Source organism: Lonchura striata, chromosome 7 (assembly GCF_050655825.1).
Source record: "Lonchura striata isolate lonStrDom1 chromosome 7, ASM5065582v1, whole genome shotgun sequence".
NCBI lineage: Eukaryota > Metazoa > Chordata > Aves > Passeriformes > Estrildidae > Lonchura > Lonchura striata.
Window position 1 is genome coordinate 22,570,330 of NC_140709.1, and position 16,332 is coordinate 22,586,661.

Consider the following 16,332-nt stretch of genomic DNA (forward strand, 5'->3'; position numbering starts at 1 on the left):
TAACTGAAACACCTGCTGTGATCGCTCTGCTACAACACCACCCACAAACGTGGAACAACTTTGCTGGAAACAACGAGCAAAACAAAGACAGGTAAGCTGAGAAATTCTGCAGGAGTGGCAGCGCACACCACAATATAGACATGATGCAAAAGAAAGGTTGTTGCTAATACAAGTGTGTACTACATTGGAGCTCATCACATCCCAACTGTGATATCATTATGAAGAGGTACTAATATCAGATAGAGCCAATATTTTACAGATACAGTGAGCTACACTTGAGACACTGTTTGGGTGGTGGAACCAGTCTTAATTTAATTATTTTACATTTTCAAATCAAATAAAACAGTGTTGCAGACTGGCTACATCTAAGACTATCCAGTCTCTAACATAAATGGTTAAGGATCATATTTTGCAGAAAATGTAATGACACTGAACAGGAGGCAAGCTTAACATTTAGTCCAAGTGAGGTCCCCATACTCTCGGATGATGTTTGCTAGGAGTTCTGGCAGCTAATGAGTTGAACCATCTGTAGCAGTTTCCTGACAGATGTGGCCAACTCCCATACCAGGCACTCCATCTTCTGACACAGAGCTCTGTGGAGGGCTCCGCTGACAGCATTCCAAGGGAAGGAGAAATGGCACCCCCAGGTACTCAAACAGGGGAGCTCTTTGTAAATAATAAAGCACCTGGTTGGTTGGTGCTTTTGTGGGGCTTTTGTTTGTTTCTTTTGAGCTTGTGTGGCTTTGTCTGTTTGTGGTTTTTATTGCCAAAGGGCTTTTGAAACATATTCTTCTTGGTTTCAAAATTATTGTGATGCATTTTTCCCACTTCATCAGCCATGGTATCACATTCTATTCCAACAACTCCAACACAACATCAGTGGATTTAAAGGAATTATTTGACAGCTCCATATAGACAGGATTTTTTTTTAAGTTTGGGAGGTTTTTTTTTAATTAAGCTTCATGCTTAAACTCTGGATTTTTCTAAGTCCACTTAGAAAAACTTAATGTATCATACAGATTTTTAAATACAAAAATTTCAGAGAGTTTTATGAGATGCACAAGGGTATCCAGTTTAGTATTCACTAAATGTATATTATTCCAGTGCTGCATTAACGAGACCAATGTTATGTTATAGACCAATAAAGAATGCAAACTGCTTAATTTATATCTTATGCAGTAATAGTGTGAAAAGTAAACTTTAAAATACCCTTAAAATTGTGTTTAAAATAATATTTTTGTATAATTTTTGTCTTCCATATAAATTATTAGTTTAGGACAAGAAATACACTTGGTGTCTAATATCATGATAGCAAGACTCAATCCAAATGAATGTATCAGCATAATAAATATTGGTCTTTATGTTTACATCACAGAACTCCACATTATTTTGTTTGGAAGTCAAATGCCTTGGCAATTTAATCTCAGTGCTGACATCCCTTTAGACATTATTTCAAATAAGCAGCTTGTTTTTTTTAATTACAGTGGAGTTACAATAACATAAAGTAAAAATGGTGGTTTAGTTACACACTGATACTATGTTTATAGACACTTGTTTAATTTAAAGCACAAAAAGAGAAAAATTAGCCTGTAGAATGCCATTTGTTCATCTCAAATTCAAAGCATGTACCTAATCTATGACTGTTGCAACTGGGCAACACACAATATGTTCTTAAAAAAACGAAAACCTTATTATTTATTGAATCCGAAGTTATGTAAATGTTAAAAGACTATCAATTTGCAGAATAAATTGGACAATTAAAGTAATTAATTAGGCAAAAGCATTAAACACATATTCTAAATCCCACAGTTAAGAAATCAATGAAGATTCATACTTGCATTTTAAAATTTTAAGGAATATAGGTTTTTTTTTCACTGAAATAATCTCTGTAGTATTAAATTAAAGCAACGATGTTGCAACAGCACAGGACAAAAAGGAGGAAGTGCACACTTGTCACAGACACACTGCAAAGGAAAGGGCACCAGAAGGAAATGCATGATTAAACCACGACAGCATATTTCAAGTTAATATTTTAGGCACCTCTTTTAAATAAATTGCTTCTGTGTCTGACTTGGTTGATTCCATCTCATATAAAAATCATTCTGTTTTCTTCATTCCCTTGGATTAGAAACATCCCTGTATTTTTCCACCAGTGTAGTCACATGCATTAGAGTGGAAGACTGTGGCAGCTCTGCTTGCTGCTGGCAGCTGTCACTAACACAAGATCTATCTTCACAAATATTATTACAAGTGTGTTCATCTGAGGTGTCCTTATTCACAAGAGCTGACCTTCATGGCTATGTCTGACATTTAAAAAGAAAAGTTCTGCTTTACAACCTTCAGTGTGCCTTCAGGTATAAATTACTTGAAGAGTATTAGTAATAATAATTGATTTTAACTGTAAGTAATAGAGTTATAAACAGCTCCTACTATTTAATGAAAGAAATGCTTCATCTTCTGCTTTTATTTATTAGTATTCAAGAGCCTTCCACAACCTCACCAAGACTGGTTATTGCTTAATTAAACTGGAAAAGATGACCGGTCAATGACTCCTTGTTAGAAAGTAAAATAAGTTATTTTTTACATTTCTTTATAAATGTTCCTAAGGGTTGCTTAGTTTTTCTTTTCTGTTGTGAGCTTATATGAACAGACAGTGCATAATGAACAATGAATTGTTTGACATTTCCTGTCATGTTAATAAAATACAGGACTTTTTTTCCCCATCTTAGTAGGGTGTATCAGCTAAATAAATAGAATCAATTGAGAGTTTTGCCCTGCATTGGCCACACTAAAGTTCTCCTTAATTTTTACAAGTGAATCAATCACAGAAACCTTCTAAGCATCTTTCTGCTGAATTCTACAGCATTTTTTAAGAAATTTTGATTTCCAGCAAAGTAAAAGAGCACATACAGTTTCCTAACACATAAGAAGTGATGTTCACATGTGAAAAACTAAGGATTAAAAGGCTTCACTGGCAAATGCTTGGATGAATGATACAATTACTCCATCAGAAATGGCAGGAAGGTTTCAAATAAACAGTACCCAACTAAATTCAACTGTACAATTATAGCAGTGGCTCATTGTATTGTACTTTTTTTGGTCACAAGGTACTTATAACTGACAAATAAAACTTAATGTCATGTTATCATGATGCAAATAAAGATATACCGTACACTTAGATAAATGTCACACTTGAGACACTGTCTATCATCTCTCACCACTAGCTGGCACCATAGCTTTAAAAATGTAGTGATGTATCGGGTTTATATCTTACTAATTAACAAGCCAGCTACCCAATTTTTAACAGAAAACAATTACTCAAAGCAAACAAGAAATATTTGGGGCTATAAACTAAAATGAGTCTGAAAGCAATATTCTCAATGATGACTGGTACGATACATCCTGCAAAGGGAAATGGATAATAGTTAACAGACTCAGGGGGTGTTTTTATTACATGAAAATAAACGGTACTGTGCACAAATGGGAGAGTCTGATATTTTTGCTGCTGGCTGGGAGACCGTAGGGGTCAATATCTTGGGTTATGAAGAGGATGAACCCCAATAAACTGCCTCCCTTACTGGGCTTTTCATCCCAAATTAACTCAGAGGCCACTTCAGGTTCACTCCCAAAGAAGCAGCTTTATTGCACCAGCTAATAAATTTCACAGAGTCTGTCTCCTTCACTGGCTTCCCTTTTCTCATTAGAGCCTGCTGCTTTCATTGTCTGCTGGCTGGATACAGATGCCCTAAGAGGCAGGCCCTGGTTTCCATTCTCTGTCTGCAGTGGTTCTAACATTGCAATCTACTTCACTGCCATGTTCTGCTCCAATTCTTTCAGACCAGCTGCTGTGGGCTGACCCGACACATGCACTGTGACATGAACGCACACATCCAGGCCCACACAAAGGTCAAAGCAAGCCAGTCATTTACCACTCAGCCTCAGAAAAAGCCAAAAGAATTTCTCGCAACTCTCTATGATATTTACATTTATTTACAGATTGGACACAGAAACCGATAAACGGACAACTAACATAAATAACAGAGCATTGATAAATTACAAAGATATAATTTTTATGGCAAATCTCTCAGCTGTGCTCTGAATAGAAGAAATACTTCCATAATGCAAGGAAATCTTTCCTAAAAGGAAAACAAACATTTTCTACTATGGTGCAGGTTCTGTGCAGCTGTTAATCAAATCAAAAGTCACTGTGAAAGTTAGGATATACTGGCAAGTACATCAGTATCGGTAATGGCAGTCACCTGAAGAGAACCCTGCTATTCTGACCTTGGAACCATTAAACAGGATAGGTCATAAAGTTACATGTATTCATTTTACAATCCTCCATAGGACCAGAAAGAAGAGAATGTACATTTTGAAGAAGAGTGTGCGAATTCTGCAGTCGGTACAGTAAAATAGATAGCTGATAGTGCTTTCCCAATAGCAACCACAAAAAAACTATCACACATTAACTTATACCGTTAGCTATGCAGGAAAAGAAGCATCATAATTCTTACTCTAAATAGGTCTCATCCTGTGTAATTCTATAATGACATTTTTGTCCTACCTAACAAAGAAATGCAGAACTTTGTCTACACCTTCATTATGATCTACAGTGGTCAGATTCTGCCCTGAGCATAGTCCAGCAGCACTGCCAGGCTGGTCTGCAGCCTGCTGTAAGGACTGCAGCTCCATGCAGCTGAAGAGCAGGCAAGAGGCAGCTCCCACCCCCAGTGCTGAGCAGAGTGCAGATGCAGACTGCACTCGTGTTTCCACGGTAATACTGACGTCATGGCAGTGCTGCTGTCTAAAATGACACAATCAGTTCTAACAGATTGACTCGGGAGATTATGCCTGGACGGGTTTGGGTTAATAAACACAATTGTAACATACATTCAAACTGGTATGACACAAATACTTATCTACCTAGTGAAAAAGAAAAACAATCAAACAAAAGACTGGAAAGAAATAGGAGAAATCCACCTATAACAAATTCTTTCTACATTACGTTTTAAATTTCTTCAAGTAGTTTCATATTTGCTAGTGAATTTCATTCTTCACTGATAGAGATATCTTTTGTTTTGCAAAGACTTACTTCAAAACTAATTTTATCTTGGAAGAAAAAATATAATCTCATATTTCTGTTTGGCAAGTAACACTTGCAAAGTTCCTTCTGTAGCCAAACGTTTTGAGTCTTTGTATTGTGTAGCAAAAACTGTCAATAAACAACAAATTAGTTCTCCCATTTTTTTACGAAGTCATTGAAGTTGACAACTTTTTGCCATATACGCTCCACAGGATAAACACTGCCAATGTCAACTAATCATAATGTTAGGAATGTGATGGGTTTGCCATTTTCCAAAGTTATTTTGAGTTCATTTTGGTAGTGTTGAAAATAGTCCGCAGGGCAGCCCCTTGTAACAGAGTCAATTCTACAGAATTCAGGCCAGGAGGCAATGGGGACAGAGGATCATAAATTGGAGAAAACCTCGCCTTAGTGAATGCAGCAGCAAAGAAGCCTGTAACGGCTGCAGTATAATAAAGAAGTGTTAGAGTTAATCCACTGCTATCTGTCTTTATTTTGCTAACCCAGTCGAGTGGACACCACAGCACTGAGACTACATTAATCAAAATTTGGAATGACCTGCTTTTCATTGCAAACTGCAGTTATCTTTCTTTACTGATTGGCCTTGACCTGTCAGCTGCATTTGGTACTGCTGACCCTGGGGGTTCTCTCCAAGAGCCTGGAGTACTACGAAAGGTTGTCTGACTCTGTTCTTGCTCAGTTTAATTCATATTCTACTCAACATGCCCATTTTATTTCCAGTAGAAATTGTTCATTTAATTGCATTGTAAGTTTTATGGGGTATGCCCCAGGCTGCATTCTTTATGCCAAGCTTCTGAGTATTTATATGTGGAATGGTGGGGGGCAGGGGGAATGACTCACTCACAAAGCTAGACCAGGCTTCATATTAGCAGTAATTTTCACTGCTTTAAATTCTCTACAAGGCTGTTTGGGGAAGAAAACAAAATGTATATGTCATCACCTGAGGTTGCTTTGACAAATGCATTGTTTTTAACTGTATACTTTCAAGACAGGTTCATCCTCCTTTTAGGAATTTAGCAACCTTTCTTAAATGCTAGTTTATATTATGCTGGTAAGAAACCCTCTTACAACTTTGTATCTAACCAACCCCAAAGGTCATTGCAGGACAGCATTAGTACTACAAACCCAAAGAGTTCTTACTCAATAATTCAGTATATTTTCAAATAATACTATTTTAGTGATGTCAAATGTATTTAATGTCTTCCCTTGCAAAAGGGGTTCAGGTTTGATATCCCCAATCCCGATTCCTCCCAAAGAAATAAAGAAATGGTGTAGTATTGCATATATCTTCCTTCTTTGGGGTGTTTGCCAAAACACAAGACTTTAAATCTGATACTGCTTAATCTATTCAATTACCTGATCTATGTATTAGGCAATGGTTTCAAATATTATGCCATCCAAAACCCACTACTGTTATTAGTAAAAGCCAAATTGTACTCTTACAAGTAACATTTAGTTTACCACTGTCAAACTTAAGAGAAATATTATATGACTTAGCAATGTAATATCAAACTAACCACATAGGTTAAATGAAATCTTAGTTCATCTTGAATAAAAAGATAACTTCAACAAATAGGATTGAAGTTATGCTTCAAAATGTTTTAATTTGCTATAGAAAAGATATACTAATCAGTAGCATCATTTTTATGAAGCTGAAAAATTTAGATCCATAATTCAGGAATAACCTGGATTCTGGTAATCTAATCATTTTTTTAAAAGAATGATTCCTTCTTTCCCAAGGACCAGCTACTGGGGAATGTTGTGCAATTATAATAATTACTTATTAATATTTAATTAAGTTTACTTTGTGTTATATCAGCCATCTTATTTTACAACAAAAAGTAGAGACTGAAGAAAAACATGAATTATAAATCTAAAAATAAAATTATAATTAATTTAAATTTTTTACAACATTTTTTTTTCAAAACAGATAATTGCAATAAAAATGGAAGGGAATCAAGATAGAAAAACAAAAGGAAGATACAAAAAGAGCAAGGCTGCAGTTCACTCATGAGTAAAAGCAAAGTAAAAGCCAATGTCTATCAAGAGATCCGAAAACAAACCTGGAAACAAAACACCTCCAGATGGTGAAAAAATGCAACTTGGAATTAAAATTTTGTGAACCTGGACATATGACTAGAAAAGTAAATGAAACCCTTGGTAGAAATCTTTTAGCCTATTAATATAAATAGATTTAAGCAAACTCTGGGTGGACTGCTGTTTATTCTACTATTCTTTGATCTGTTTTTTACTAATTCTAACTGAATTAATACCAATTACCTTATCTGTAAGTACAATCACATAGAAGTCCATAGTCTGAAATTCACAAAGCACTTATAGAGCAAGACAAAGGGGTTTATGCATTTCCAAAACTTGCCCCAATTAAGTTCATCAAGACCCTTCTTTCTGGTATAATTTTCCTCTGCTATCTATTATTTTTAACAACAACAGGAAAATAAAGAAATAAAATAACATATTCTTTGTGATTAACTAGGAGCCAATGACTTTCTTCCTTGCCATGCCTTACCTTGACTTTCTTTCCCTGAACAAATACTGTTGAGAAGTAATCGCTAGGGCAGTATTGCCAAACTAATAAAGCAAACTGCATTAATAATATTCAGCTTAACTACAATTGTAGCAAATATATTACAAAAAAGGAAAAACGTACACACTTCCACTTTTGATGAATACCACAAATTATTCATAACAAAAATGTGGCACCAGAATAGAAATGAGCCAACAGCTGCAGAGATTTAAGTCATTTGCACAATGCCTGTTGTCTGGAACTTCCCCTGCTGGAAGTTACCATCTTCAGAAAACAGTGAGGAGAGGGGAGTGTGGGCCTACACTTCAGCTGCTCCCATTCACAATCGAATATGTTAAATCATGGAGTGCAGGAGTCAATTACAATAGAAGTCATAACCAATCTGCCAGTTGTAAAAAACAAACAAGCAAACCCTCAAAAAAACAAAACAAAACAAAACAAAAAAAAAAAAAACACCCCCACATCCAAAAAATATTCAAACTCAGCACTATGAAAGCAGCATTTTGCCAAATTTTATTAGAAACATAGATTCCAACCACCAGAAGTAGCAATAAGCCATTATATATTAGTTGAATTTTTCAAAATAGTCATAATTCTATGTGTATACTGTGTGTATTTATAACCCAATTCCTCTCAGAATGGTTAAAATGCAGGTAGTTCTCTTCCTATGTCATCCCACCTAGACTGTGAACTTAGAAGGCTGCAGTCCTAGAGCATTATCTAGCAAATTTCCTATCAGTTTGTAGCAGTCCAAGTGAGAGCAGGAACATTCACAGAGCTGTCAGAAGAGAAGCTGTGATCAGGAGACTGTCAGGAAGGTTTGAGACAATTTTGGCAAGTCTGAGGAGACCTTCAGCTCTGGTGGGTGTCATTCAGTAGTAAATAACTGAGTTCTGCCACACTAATACAATTTCTGTAAGGCAGGCAACAAAGCAGCACAGCCCCTGCTATGAGGAACCGAAGGTTTACTGGAGGTTATCAAGCTGAGATAATATTTAGCAGCAAATAGTGGGGACAAGTGTGCTCCAAAAGAGACTCCATTTTATAGCAAAGTATTTCTTTCTCCTCAATACATTCCACCAAGAATTAATTCAACAACAACTGTTTTGGTCCAGTAATCATCTTTCATTAGAGAAGAAGCTTGCTACTGCATATCTGTATAGAAGTCTTTCTAGAACAGACAAAAATTTATGTTTTCTATTTACTGGAATACCATTAAAATAAAACTCTAATAATGGGATGAAACTTGTAAAGACATTTTTCAGCTTACATACTGCAAATTATCTCAGCATCCTAAGACTAAAATGCATGTAAACCACTTGGAAACATATGAACTTGGGACTTCAGAAACTGACTTCACAGGGGAAAAGAACAAACAAACAAACAAAAAAAAAAAAAAAAAAAAAAAAAAGGGTTCAAAAACTGGACTGTACACAGATTTTATAAACAATATTGACAAATTTAATCCAAAGGTCAAACAAGGAAAATCTGCCTCTTGCCGTTAAAGATAACTAAACAGAAAAAGGAAGAGCGTTAGGCTGGTAGCTGATGTTTCAATAGTGCTGCAGTCTTGGATAATTTAATACTCTGTGACTGGCTAATAATACTCTTCTTTGTGTCCCTATTACAAGTTTTGCCATAATGGTCAAGATTTGTGGTTTCCAGCAGTCAGCCTGGAATGCTGTGGTCCTGCTTGAGGCTGAACATAGTAGTCCTAATTTTCCACTGGGATGTGCTATATAATTGCATAAGTCTGCTTTCTGAAACTCTTGCAAGGGTGTGAAGCTAAAAAAATAGGAAAGACAGAGGCTTTGTTTTGCACCAGAATGCAGAACAGAAATAAAATAACTAATTATTTTAATCTCATAGCTAACTTCACTAAGATGGAAGCAAAAGTAGCAGGTACTGGAGGGTAAGCACATCCATATGAGGGAATAAAAAGGCAGCTAATTCTTGTTCAGATATAATGACAATTTTAACTTACAGAAATAGCAAGATGTGTGATTTCTATATTTACATGTTGAAGGCACCTTTATTTTTAAGTAAAATCCTGTATACTGACAAATGCAAAATATGAAGTTCTGTGGCACAGCCACAGCTGGTGCTCCAAATAGTACAGCTTTGGTTGACGACTTAAACTCTGACATCACAGAGTCCCAGATGACACTTCTTTGAGGTGGCCGCACTGAAGTGAAGCAGACTCATTTATCTGCATGTTTTCCTAACAAGCCTTGGAAATCGCACCCAGAAAGAAAACAGAAATGGACAATATCTGCAAATTGCTTGTGTCTCCTCAGATTGCAGGCCTCATCCTCAGCCAACACAAAGCACAAGCAGAATCAGGCAAGAATCTGATTTCACAATTCTAGAACCTTTTTTTTGGTATACATTGCAGACATTTCTAGACAGTTTATTAAATCCCTTAAGAACCACAGAATCAAACTACATTTTAACTATATCTGGTAGCAGCTATTATAATCAATAATATCAATAATATCAATATAGCAAATAATAATGATTATCCTCTGACACCTGGATAATGTAGGCTGATAAAATACGTATTAAACACAGATTATAAAACTACAACAATGCTATAGCTGCAAACATTAAAAAGGCACTAGTTTTTAGATTACATTTCAGTGAGTGACAGGTTTCTGGGGAAACTGCAGAAAAATATTTTCCTGTCATTTTTCCAAAAGCAAATTATGAACACCTAAAATCTGAATTGTTCCCATCTACAAAATGTAACTTGTTTGAAAATTAAATGTAAATACATTCTTCTGAATTAGACAGTTCTCCGTATGTTGGATTTGTCTTGCATAATGCATCTCCTTACATAATTGTCCTCTTATTAACACATAGGAAATTATTAATAATATGGGCAATGAATTCCAACCATGTTTGTCCTGAAGGCAGAAATGTAATCAGGTTATATATTGCCATAAATTATTCCACTATTCAGCACTTTCAAATTGTGCTTATTGCTCATGACCTACAATATTTGGTAAACAAGCATGTTTAGCCACTTCCCTGGTAAATATGACAGCATTACAGGCATTACAGGGCCTTTTTTTAAACTAACAACACAATTTTCCATGGAATACATCAGCTCATACACTTGAGGTCTCTGAATGTACAAATGACTTACTACCAGCTGCAGTTTTCTCACCTTTGGCTATATTCTCTCAGCAATTTCAATATATTTCTCTTAATTAAGAGATTTAATCAGCCATAATGAGTAGATTGGTTCTTGACATTTTCTGCAGCTTTATCCTTCTTGCCCAGCATCTCCATTGGTATTGGTCAATACAACCATTTTAAAGGTAAGGAGAAATAATTGTAAAATACTTGACAGAAACTATTATAATCCTTATGCTATGGGTTCAAATTATAACCTCTCATATTTAGGGTTTAATATTTTGTATTTAGCAATACCAATTTCTATGTCAGGGAAAAAAGAAAACTTGTAAGGAATTCATTATAAATACTTGATTTTTTTAAAAACAGATATGCCCTCATTCCAAATTCCTAATTCCTGTTGCAAATGCAAACATTAGCACATGCGGTAGTACCCTCTGGAATTTTAAATTTATTTTGACAGCTTTTGAAAGACATAACCTTATTCACATATGTTTCACTCTATATATAAAGAACTGTTCATATGTCTTCTTATCACAGTAATCTAAAAATCTCAAATAATTTTTATAAAAAGTATAATCTGTTTTTCAGCAGCAACAGACCAGAAAATAATTATATAAAAATCAATTCAATGCATTTTGAAAAATCTGACTTGCAAGGGAGTATGATACTTAAAAGTGAAGAACAATTTACAGACTAAAACATACCATGTTATCAAAAAGCATGATCCCAGCAGCTTAGAGCACAATATGGAGAGTAAGTACAGGAAAAGGATCGTCTATGTAGCCGTTTTTTGTTTGGGTTTTTGGGGTTTTTGTTTTTGTTTTTTTTTTTGTTTTTTTTTTTAATTCTGTCTGTGACAGATGTTGGCAAACTAGCTGTTAGGGTAGCTACAGTGTGTACCAGATAAACAGTTATAACTATGTTTGACATAAATTACCGTCTATAGAATGTGAGCAAATTCAATTTGGGAGAGGAAAAAGAAAAAAGAAATGAGGGGTTTTCCTGCTTAGCAGTCAGAGGAGCATTCTGACCACACAAACGCAGTGCCAGATGTGCTGCTGCCGATTGGCTGAGCACGGAGCATGTGTTTGAGCCGTGCGGAAATGGAAACCCCTCCCAGAGCCAGATCTGCATTGCGGTCAGGGGAAGAACAAGATTTATTTCCCATGCTCTGCTCTCCTGCTCAGATACGTACAAGAGCAGGAAATTCACCTGCAGTTTTCTCGCCTTAATAAAATGTACAAAATAATGCTAAATATTTAGTTGTGCGATCACCTCTAATTAGTGTTTTGCAAATCGTAGTAACAAAGAATGAACATTTAAGATCAAACATAATTATATATTATTTTTTACAATTTTGATTTCAAGAATAGGAGATATTACCTGCTACATCATCCATTTTTCTTCTTTCTTCTAGATCTCCAGGGTCTTTTTTTCTTCCTGTATAGACAAGTGAATCCCAATTAAAAATCATTCCAGAAATCTGACCATTTTTTCCCACCTTTTCCCCCTGCTGTGATGATTTTATTGCACAAATTTTAGAACAGCTGACTCTTCATGCACTGGCATCTCAAATATAGGCTATTAAACCCCATTTTACCTGGAGTTTTCAACTGTAAATCACATTATTTTTTTCCACAAGCAATACATAAACTCCTTTCTATTTGATCTACATTTAACGAAAATGTATATTTGCTAACAAAAAAATTTCCAGCATAAACAAAGAACATTTATTTTAAGAAAGCCCTAAATTTACCCTAAAGCCTTTTGTAAATCAAACAGCCCAGCGTGTTTGGCATTTGATTATTTATTTCAAGTAAACTCCTTTAATATGATCGCATTTCAACATGACACCCTTACACTTTATCTACAGCATAATTTTGCCCGTTACAGAATTCCTCCTATCCCAAGATCTAGATAATAAATGTGGAATTCTTGGGCACAAGTTACAGAGCCAGCTATGTTATAATGGCATCTCAGCAAGCTGTTTTCCCCTCACTGCTAGTGGTTTTATTGTTTGGTTAGTCTGAGTATCATTGCTAATGCATACTTCTTTCTTTAATTTTTGTCAGAAGGGTTCAAGAAAATAAATTTTGAAAATACAGATAAAACATAGAATAGCAGGTTATGGAATAAAATAGAATCTAATGGGTTGAGATTTAATTAACAAACAAAGAGCAGAACAAAAATAGAAAAAAATGTGTGTAGGAAACTATTCATCTTTATATCAATCCAAAATGCAGGATTATTTTCCATATTACATATCTGATACGAATATAAAATATTGTAAAAAATACAATCTCTATTTTAAATAGAGATACAGTTAGTAGAAAGAAGCAATTGTGTCACTGAATAAAACTGACATATACAAAGGGAAATATACAAAGTTTCAGGTATTTTTAATTGAGCTAGCTGCTAAAAATTGTTTGATCGCTCTCATTTCCTGAATCGCAGCTCTCAGACATAGCTCCTGAGGAACAGCAGTCATGGAAAATTGATCTAAAGTTTCTGACAGATGGAGTGGAATGGACATAGTCACAAGAGTTTGGTGCTATTTTCAAAATATTTGCTGGAGATTACTAAACCTGTACCAGGCTGGTATATACATATGTATCTTTTCATTTCAAACTAGCTTATGGACAGATTGGTTGTATTACTTCAAGCACTCCTTTATCAATTATTAAAATTAATATAGGAGAGTGCAAACTGAAGCAGCTGATATGTCCATGGGAAAAGGCAGGCAGAAAGCTTTCTCAAACCCCTGCAACCAAGTCCTGTAGAGACTGCCAGAGTTCTGGGGCACAAGCCACTTGACTGGCACAATCTGTAGTGAAAATGGTCTGTAGGATTTGTTGTTTCTGGAGTGTGTGTGTATACAAATATACAGATGCACATATATATCATATATGCACATCTATTAAGAATTATAACAATTATTGAAATAAAGCAAATGCTGTAGCAAAATCATACTAAAAGTAATCAGTGTATTGGCTCTATGTATTTTTCAATTAATTAAGTAAAAGGTTTTCATGCACCCTGCACTGCATGCAAGAATTGCCAAAATGTTACCAGACTTTAGTATATCATCCTGTCTCTGTTCAGCAAAGCTCAGCAATTAAAAATCAAATTCAGAGATGAAAACAATTGTTTCCAAATGAAGAAGAGAGCAGAAGCTGCAGTTGCTTGCACAATTGGCAAGTGTCTCCAGTAACACTTGCCCATGTTTAAATATACCACATTTCTACAACACAGACAATAGAATTGAATGTTAAACAGTGTTTTGGCCTGAAGCTCACATGAATGATTTTCTGTGTAGCACTCTGGACTTCTTATCAAAATTGCAGTCTGAGTCCTTTTTAAAGTATGAAACACAAATATGGCCAAGTCAACTCCGTGTTCAAAACTATGACAGTACTAACATTTAATTACTAATGAGTCCATTTGTTTGTGCAATCTCAGAGTTTTATAAGAAATATATTTAGTTCAGTGAATTGGCTCCATTAACATTACTATTCTGGAGACTAGAGTTCAAGATCAATTTCATAGTCACATCTTAAACTTTGGACAGTTTTACCAACAATATTTACCTACTTTAAGATTCACTTCACAAAAAAACGCTGTATAAGAATTGAACAATAAAAACCTCCAACAAACCCACAACAAAAAAAAAAAAGGATAATGAAGTGAAACTGACATTCCAACCACATAAATATATAAAAGCTAAAAGCCTTTCCCACCATTTTTTGTTTGTTTTCTTAAACAGAAACAAACTGTTGTTCCCTGTGGTTACAAAGAGGAGAGCACACATTTGCCAACATTGCTAGCAAAAAGAAGAATATGTTAGCCATCTGCATAGATGACTGCATTTGCTACATAACGTGAAAGTTCATCTGACTATGAAACTACATGAGCCAGGACAGATATGAGTGTTTCAAATGCTACCTTTTCACTTAAGGAAATGGGCGACCCAAAACAGGGAGCAATATTTTACTAGACAACCTGAAAGCACTAATAGAAAACCGTTTGCCTGAAATAAAAAATTACTAATTTATCTAAGCCCTCAAACTTGTGTATCATTTTCATCTGCAACAGTGAATCTTTGTAAAATGTGCATCTCCCTCATTTACTGGTTTAATTTCAGTGCAGTAAGCACAGTATTATAAGATTATTACATTCTGTACAGTTGATTACACATAGGGGAGGGTGATCATGAACTGAAACTGTTGAATTCAAATGTGATCTGCCTGTGGCTGTGCAACCCAATGAACTGCAAGACAATCAGCCCCCATGAGTTACACTTAGATGTGAAATGAATCAAACTAATAAAGGAATTCTTCGAATGTGGTGAGGTAGCTCCTGTGTCAGCTACAGAAACCTTTGAAACTAAGAGACAATTAACTAGGACCATTGATGATCTCTCTGTACTGTCACCTGAGAGTGATAGAGGCAAGAGAACAAACAACATACAGGAAGAATTTTATTTTAAACAAAAAGTTAAATTGTTAAATTGTATGGTTTACTTTGTTGAGAAATGGAAGATGAAAAATTCTTGGCTTTGGCCTCAGCATAAGGAATAGTTGGTGTTTTATGGGATTTTCAGTGAGTTTTACTTTCTATGTAAACATCTACCTTCTCAAAGATATAGACATCTAAAAACTTGTTTCAATCCTTGTACATGACAGCAGTGAGAATTTCTAGATCCGTTGGGAATTTCTCTATGCAGTAGGATTATTATGTTTAGTTAATCAAACAGGTTTGGAAACTTTTGTATGGATGATTACATATATTTTTTTAGAAACATCAGGATAAAATAAAGAAATTAAAGTAATAGCTAATACTAAATTTTCCAGTGATCAGCAAAACCTCATCAAGTGTCTTCCTCTTTTACACAGGATGAGGATATTTTTAAATGAGTAAGTGCCAACTCCTGTTAAGGTCAGGTCATCGTACTAAAATAGATACTGGTACTAGTGAGAGGATAACCGAGACTGAGGAAACCTTGATGTGGTGGGCTACTTTAACAGTAAATTTTTATAGCACTGCTTTTCCTGACGCCATTATTTTGGTAAGGAAACATTTTTAACGTATGTGCCTAACGATGCTTCCTTCTATACGAAATTCTCGCAGAATACTCTTCATCCTGAACTCTCTATGCTAGTTTATGATGACAAGCGCCATTCAAAGGCAATGCCTCTCAATGGGGAAGTTCGTGAAACTTACTGCTTGGACTTGTTTGGTATTTATCCGGAAACTGACTAAGCTACGCTCAGTTCCGAGGGTGAGCGCTGAACGAGCTCCGCAGAACCAATCTTCAGCTGCCCCCTTGCAGCATTTTCAGCGTAAAACAGTAAGTAGAGACAAATAACTTCTCTCAGAAGGCCCTGCGTTCTTTTCTCTCCTAGCAAGCGCCCGCGGACGCCCAGCGCAGCGCAGCGCCCCCTCTCGGGGCCCGGGCGGCGGGGGCGGGGCGGGGGCGGCCCCGGTGTGGGGAGGCGGGGCCGCCCCGCGCGCCCGTCGCGGCTGCGCCGGCGCCGCCAACCCC